We start from the raw sequence: 7,630 nt of genomic DNA, 5'->3' as shown, positions 1-7,630 counted from the left end.
GAACGGTGTCGCCAGAGCTGGCTTTAGCCCATATGGAATCCTTGTCATATCAGAGTGAAGACCTGCTCTGGACTGATGCAGCCATGTTGGGTGGGCAGCATGGGGTGCAAGCTGGCTTTCGGCCACAACTCTTCTCTCCCTGGTGCGCTCAGACAGACACATCCTGCACTGTTATATACAGTACCTGCCTCACCTGGAGACTCCTGTAGTTTTAAAAATCTGAATGTGCTACCAGATTATTACATCAAATATTATTACATCAAAGATTACATTATTACATCAAATATTACATTATTACATCAAATATTACATCTCTGGCTGAACACTGAAGGCTTTCACTGAAGCTGTCCTTGCCTGGAGGCCGCCAGGTTTGCCTTGGAACCCTTGCGGTGTCAAAGGTAAAAGATGACTGGCATATTTGGGGAAAGCGTGCCCCTCTCACTTTTGTATTTCGCTCTGTAAGAGGAGCTCCAAATTTTTTTTCGTTTGTCCCTTAGGGATTAAGAGAATTGTTAGTGAAATGTTTTCTTTTTTTCTAATTCGAAAAACCCTTACAACTGTCTTCTGCCTAAAGAGGCATTCACTACAGCACACAAAATGACAGTTAACGCCTTGTTCCTGGGTCAAGCCCATCACACCGGGCTCTTCAGCCGTCATAGAAATCAGCTTCTACCAGATCCTTGGTTAAACAGTGCAGGTATGTGTGCATGCAATTAGGTACAACTTAGTGCCCCAACACCGGGCCGTGCAGCAGTATCGCTCCAAAATCCACTGAAAGCAGGTTGCATGTAGGGGGCCTATACCTACATGCCTTTCACTCTTGATTCTTCCTTGCAGCCCACCAGAATTCTAAGTCCACGTGGCTCAACGAATATTTTTACTTGATTTAATGTATATGGGATCTGAGGCTCTGATTAGAATTTATTTATACCCAAGAGGGGTATGAGTTTTGCAAAAACCACATGGCCCCAAATAGTCCTGGGTCAAGTTGGGCCTTCTTTTTGCATCACATAATGAGAAACTGGCGAGGGGTAGTCCAGGATTTACGATAAGGCTTCATGTTGCTGACAGGAGCCCAGATTCTTTTCTCTGCTCCGCAGTCTTTGCCACGTTGAATTTAACCCTTATGTTTTCGCCTTGTTCGGGGGGCTGTTACATTTCCAGGCCTCCAGTGCGGGAGGCTGAGAAAAGCTCTACAGACAGCTTTTATAATCTCTGTGGTAACGACAGACAAAGTAAAAGAGGGCTGAGTAAGCTAAGAAGATGTGCAGATTCCTGAAGCTTCTCTAGGAGATGGAGCTTCCAATATGACACGGGTGTTGAAATGTTGACAAGTGATGGTGGTGGCCAAGGGAGTATCTTTCGGGTCCTTCACGAATGATACCACCATCTATATAACCTTTTGTCCAGCTCCTTCTCAGATGGTACTACATATTGTAGCTTCAACCTCATCCCTTTTCATTGCTTTGAATTTACGCCTAATTTTCTAGAAACAAGAATTCTGCCTTATTTTCTACTTAGTAATGTTGCTTAATAATATACTAGAAGACAGACCAAAAATGGTTTGAAAAATTACAAGAAGTGTAGAACAGATTTCTTTCATGACCTTGCTCTTCAAATAATCTCCTCCAGCCCAGATAGGGCTTCCAGAGTACTTCTGACTATATCACGTTCTTTTAGGCAACTTCCCTCAGAACGTGGACATACCGTTTCTACGGCAATACTTGGACGTGCTATTTTCCTGTCAAAGACCAAGATTTCGTTAAAATCACTTTTGTTGATTCATTTTACAGAGACAAGAAAGCACTCCCCCGACACAGAGCTACGACGTCTCTCTGGTAGGAATCGGGGCTGCCCTGAGGCCAGCACACGCAGGCACAGGGGGTGCGTAGCTCCGATCTCCCGCTGCAGGCTGCATCTCCGTCCAAGTTTTGTGTGTGTGCTCTGCTCTTAGAGGCCCAGTGTGTAAATGAATGCCATTCCTCACCTATGTAGGAGAATTTTCTCATCAGGAAAAACACATAGTTCAGACAGCGTTGAGGAAAATTCCTTGGGTTTGAGTGATTGATGGAAGGTGGGCTGAAAACCAGGAGGTGGTGCGTATTCCAGTTAAATGGTACATGTTTTTGAAGAAAGTGGCACAACTTCAGAGTGTCTAAAGGGCTCGTTTTTGACACAGATAACTAGCTATAGTTGAACCATGACTTATATCTGACTTTTTAAATAAAGTGTCTCATAAAAACAATTGGCATTCGTGTGACTTGTTTTTAACACGTATTTTCATATTAGGGGAAATGAATACCCTGAGGAACATACCCAGAGAACAGTATTTCATGAACTAAGAGTGTTTCTGAGATGCTTTACATTGTTATTCGATATATTGAGATGAGATTAAAGAAAGAGCACGCAAATTATTTTAGAATTAGAAATAACCTAGTTTTGCTGTTTTCAGAAGAATGCTACTGTGTTGAGAGTATTCAAAAGCAAGAAGGGACTGCAGTTTTAAGAATCTTGTATTAGAAACATTGTAAGCACTCATGAAATATGAATTATTTGTTTGCAAGTTTTAGTTTACTGTACTACCAGAAATAAACTGTTTTGTTGTGTTACTTAATTCTGGGCTTCAATTTTTGGTTTTGAAAATGTGTCCACTGTATCTGTGTAAGTTTTGCAAGGAATAGATTAGCATAATGGCCCTAGTCTTAATGAATAGTTTCATGTATCTTGTTTCATTTCTGCATGAAGACTGTTATGGAGAAGAACGCTGAGTATAGTAAGATAAATTCTATCTTTGAATGGTTATTCCCCTCATGTCTTCTACCTTGGTCGGAATTAGCTGCTTTCCATGACGTGGATGGTTTTTCCCTCTGTTCTTCCCTTACTAACTTCTCACCTTCTGCTCCTTTCATAGCATCTCTTCCATAGTTTAATTTTCTGTTTCTATTACAGATATTGACCTTTCAAAAAGTCAGAGAGAACCTTGAAAAAGCGTGGTCATCATAGCTCACAGACTCACTCACTCTGTAGACTCACTTACTCTGTGCCAGGAATTACACCTAATAATGTGTTCTTATTTTCTCTCCACACTAACCCGTTGGGGCAAGCGCCGTTCCTACATGCAGTTTATACGGCAGAGCCCTGGGACCTCAGAATACAGCACATTCCCCAATTCAGATGTGAACTACAGAAAACCAGAGGAGGACAGAGGGAAAGCAACATGTCAGTCTTATGCTGGACAGTGAAATGCCCTGCCATAGCTATCTGTCACCACAACAACTTTGATGGGGTAGGGGTCACATAACTACTTTTATAACCTTACCGCATCTTGGAGTTTTCAGACGCTAGGCCAAGCTTACTTACTTAACGGGTCGCTGAAAGTGAACCCAGGTCTGTGTCTGTCTCTAAAGCCCGTGACCTTTCCACTACTTCTTGCCCAGGATGCTTGCAGGGACAAGATAGTTACCATGGGACGTGGTCCCGCTCACCTAATGTAACTAAGTTAAACTTAGATTGTTGGATTAGTCATTTTAAAAGTCATTCTACATAACTCTTTTTTTGTTGTTTTAAAGACTCATCTCCCTTTTTTATTTTATTTTATTTTATTTATTTATCTATTTATGGCTGTGTTGGGTCTTCGTTTCTGTGCGAGGGCTTTCTCCAGCTGTGGCAAGCGGGGGCCACTCTTCATCGCGGTGCGCGGGCCTCTCACTATCGCGGCCTCTCTTGCTGCGGAGCACAGGCCCCAGGCGCGCAGGCTCAGTGATTGTGGCTCACGGGCCCAGCCGCTCCGCGGCATGTGGGATCCTCCCAGACCAGGGCTCGAACCTGTGTCCCCTGCATCGGCAGGCGGACTCCCAACCACTGCGCCACCAGGGAAGCCTCCTACATAACTCTTTAAAGTGTAACAGCGTATGCTTCAAACGGGATGACACTTGGCTCAATTGTTCAAAATTTCTTACCGTCTAAGTTTAAAGTATTATTGTGAAATCTGTTTAGTTCTTTTCTGTATCCTGGTAAATTAATGCCATGGGTAATGCATTTGAAAACAAGTTCCAGTGAATAACACTGAACGTCACAGAAAAGATTTAAAAAATCCTGAAGATGTGATGGAACCATATTTACTGAGATGGTTTTCTGGCTTCCTGTAGGTATAAAGCCACAGGGATTTTTACCCCTGGTGCCCATGTGTTCTCGGGCGAGGTGATCAGCACAGGAGAGTGACTGCACGAGCCAGAGTGGTGGCTGAGTTACCTTCTGTGGATGACGAGGTGGCCAGGGTGCCTAATTGTTGCTTTCTGTCCCGCTAACTGAAAGTTGGGTGGGCATAAGATTCTCCCAGGGCGCATCTGGCACTGGTGTGGATATTTTCTTCATGTCATGGCGACGACTCATGAAAAAGTTTCTGACGCAATTTTTAGGAAGAGAACATGTTGAATTGGAATTCTTTTTTTTTTTTTAATTTTTTAAATTTTATTTTTTTATACAGCAGGTTCTCATTAGTTACCTATTTGAGTTAGAATTCTTTAAGATGGAGTTCTCATTTGTTTCCAAAACACCTTTTAGGCCGCATAACTTTTAATTAGATGTGGCTGGCAGTGTAGAGTCGTCCTTCTGCGTGTGGGTGGGGTGGTAGTGGATCAAAAACGTCAAGGGGAGGAGGGTGATATACGACTCTGCCTACTGCAGTCCTGACTGTGAGAATACTCCCTCCAGACGAGGCAGACAGAGCCCATGTGTGTTCTTGGACGCGTGGTTACTCAGGAGGGTAAACAGCTCTGACTGCAGGGCTCCTCGGGCTGGTTGAGTGATTTGCAGAGGTAACTGTGCACAAGTTAATAGTGGGCCCTTGTTCTGGAGGCTTTACTAGGTTGAAGGAAAGTCTTACAGTTCTGAATCCAAGGACAGTGCAGGCAGAGGCGCAGCGGGAGGGAGATGAGCTGGGGCCTGGGGCGTGGAGAGAGAAGGACCGCCAGCACCCGGGGCTGAGACCTGGCCTTTGCCTGACTTTCGGTCCTAAGGATAGACGTTGCAATATGCAGCATTGCCCTCAACATTTCACATATCTTACTGTACTTGGCCGAAGCCAAGTAGCATAGCTGTTGTGAATGTGGGTAGTAACTGGTTGGGATTGAATCCACGCTCACCCAGCTCCACAGCTGGTGATTTTCTGTGACTCTAGGTGGTCTCTCTTTCAAGTGCAAAGCACGGGGCAGATAAGGAAGTAATAACATGAAGCTCACAGTGCCATGGGACAGACATGAATTGAACTTCAGTGACTACATGCTGAGCCGCTCTGCTCACCCTCCGCACAGCCCACCACTGCTACCGCCTGACCTGCTCCTTCTTGGTCCTGCTGGCTCTCCCCCAAGCCCCTCACAGACTGACCCCTTCAGAACTCTCTCCCGCCCCCCGTCACTCCAACAGTAATTTGACTTCCTTACTTTACCTCTTATGTAAAGACTTTTTTTTTCCTTTGAGTAAAACTACCAGGATCAGAGACTCTTGTCCTGTGTGTCTGACCTGCAGAAACATTTCGTTTGGTCACCTAGTTTTAAAAATAATTTGAATTTAAATGCCTTTTCCAGGTTGGTCCCATCAATGCCTGTTACTCTGTTCTGCTTTTTTAATTAATTAGCTGTATCTTCCCGGTTCTTGCAAACACTGAATTGAGACCCTTTTATATACAGTGTCATCTGTGGAAAAGAAAAAGTCATTGTCTCACTTCAGAAGGTGGTCCCATTTCTCAGGCGAGACCATTACCAGCTTCTCGCTCGGTTGTACTTCGTTTTCGGTGGTTTTTTTATTTTTTATTCTTTTCAGTATTGCATATGTTAGGTTTTGCCCTTTGATTCGATTTGAGAGTCTATATTTTACAAATGAGATTAGTTCCATTGCACTGATTGTTATGGAGGATGTTTTTAGTGTTTTGTCATAATTTTTACGTTACATTTACTATTTTTATTGCTTATTTAAAACATGTTTTCCACTAAATCGGTCTGTGTTTGTTTTTGTGGTTGTTTTGTTTTACTTGTGTACTACTAGTAAGCTGGACATTTGTATTTTGTTCTAGCAGTTACTTTTTTTTTTTTTTTTTTTTTTTTGGTACGTGGGCCTCTCACTGTTGTGGCCTCTCCCATTGCAGAGCACAGGCTCTGGATGCGCAGGCTCAGCGGCCATGGCTCACAGGCCCAGCCGCTCCGCGGCATGTGGGATCTTCCCGGACCGGGGCACGAACCCGTGTCCCCTGCATCGGCAGGCGGACTCTCAACCACTGTGCCACCAGGAAAGCCCTAACAGTTACTTTTATTACTATCCATTTATACTTCCTGTTCTGTCCTTTTATATTTAAGTGACAATTTGGCTTGGTAGAAAATTTATCGGTCACATTCTTTCTTAGAAAACCTGCAGATAGTTTTCCCCAGATGGATGGAACGTTTCTCGGAATTACTCTGGAGCCAGTCTGATACTTTCCTCTGACAGGTGACTTAGTCTTTTTTGTCTGAATGTTTAAAGGTTTCTTCTTTACGTTGCTTTTCAGTCACTTGTGAAATGTTCGGTGTCTGTTTTTCAGTGGCTACTGTGGACTTTTCAATCTAAAGAGTATATTTTAAAAATTTCTTCTAACTTGTTGTGTATTTCTGTATAATTTATAGCTTGATACTTGTCCTGTTCTTTTGGTTCCCTGTTTTAGGGCTATCTGTTTTACATTTGTCAGGCATTATATGCATGTCATTTGCACTCATCACTTTTACCTTGACTTCTTTGAATCGTTATTCATTCCCACTCTATTCCGCTTGCTTCTGAATTGTGTCCTAAACCTCACTCCTGTGTCCTAAGCAGTTTCCGTCCGCTGCCATCCCCATCTGAATTTCTTTGTGTATTACAGACACACTGACTGTAGTTCCAGCAGTCTCTTTGACCTTAGATGGGAGCCTTGTGACAACAATGATAGAGAAGAAATCTAGAAGGACCTGGGCCTCTAAGACATCATGGACCTTCAGTACAAGCCTTGAATTGCCTCCCTCGAGATTTATACGTTAGAGAAAATTAAACTTCAATCTTTTCAATCTACTGTAATTTGAGTTTTCTATTTTATCTAGTAAAACTTGTCTCTTACCTGATACGACATGGATGCATTACAAATCACCTAATTATGGACATTTATCTTATCTGCAATATCTTGCTGCAAAACATTGCTGAGAAAAATAGAAGAAGATCTAGGTAAATGGAGAGATACACTATGTTAACGGCTTAGATTAGAAGCCGATATTGTTAAGACGCTGGTTCTCCTTAATTTGATCTATAGATTCAAGGCAAAATTTCAATTAAATCCCAGCAGGCCTTTTTTGTTAGGTGTTGAAAAGCTAATTGTAAATTTTAAATGGAAATGAAAACGACCTAATATAGTCAAAGTAATATTGAAAAAGGACAAAATCCTAAATGATTTCAAGACATATCGTAAAACTACATTAATCAAAGCTGTGTGTTACTGGCATAAAGATAAAAAAGATAAATTAAATAAAAACTACAAAAATAGATCCACATATCTATAATCAGTTGACAAAGGTGCAACGGCAATTCAAGGCTAATCTCCTCAACAAATGGTCCTGGGGCAATTGGTAGCCATATA

At 42.5% G+C, this 7,630-nt stretch overlaps 1 long non-coding RNA gene across 1 annotated transcript; it reads left to right on the top strand.

The window, feature by feature from the left end:
* Positions 1–474: 474 nt before the first annotated feature.
* On the top strand, positions 475–6,944 carry LOC141276112 (uncharacterized). Its single transcript, XR_012325062.1, has 4 exons — positions 475–697; positions 1,794–1,884; positions 6,398–6,480; positions 6,887–6,944. It is a non-coding gene; the product is annotated as an uncharacterized lncRNA (long non-coding RNA).
* Positions 6,945–7,630: the final 686 nt, after the last annotated feature.

The sequence above is a fragment of the Tursiops truncatus genome, chromosome 12 (assembly GCF_011762595.2).
Source record: "Tursiops truncatus isolate mTurTru1 chromosome 12, mTurTru1.mat.Y, whole genome shotgun sequence".
Taxonomy (NCBI): Eukaryota; Metazoa; Chordata; class Mammalia; order Artiodactyla; family Delphinidae; genus Tursiops; species Tursiops truncatus.
The sequence above is the reverse complement of the archived record's forward strand: the minus strand, read 5'-3'. Positions and strand labels throughout refer to the sequence as shown.